Source organism: Mesitornis unicolor, unplaced genomic scaffold (genome assembly GCF_000695765.1).
Source record: "Mesitornis unicolor isolate BGI_N332 unplaced genomic scaffold, ASM69576v1 scaffold12262, whole genome shotgun sequence".
Classification (NCBI taxonomy): Eukaryota; Metazoa; Chordata; class Aves; order Mesitornithiformes; family Mesitornithidae; genus Mesitornis; species Mesitornis unicolor.
This window is the reverse complement of record NW_010167162.1, coordinates 46,057-46,342: the sequence shown is the minus strand read 5'-3', so window position 1 is coordinate 46,342 and position 286 is coordinate 46,057.

Below are 286 nucleotides of genomic sequence, written 5' to 3'. Positions count from 1 at the left end.
ATCAGGCAGCCTCTGCTTTTCTGTGCTGCCTGCGGCGCTCGGCGTTTCCCCGCGCTTTGCTAAGAGCAGCAGAAACAAAGATGCTGCTGCGCGGCGTTGTGCGTACGGGAGGGCGTCTGCGGCGCGTAGCCGGGGCTCCCAGCGCGGCGATGCCTCTTTCAGCGTCGCGGTTCATAAGGAATGCTAATACCCTGCCTTTATTTAGCGCTTTTCATCCCCAAGGATCCCGGGGCGCGCTGCATCCGCTAACAAGCTGCTACGCCAGATATTTATAGCCGTGCCCATA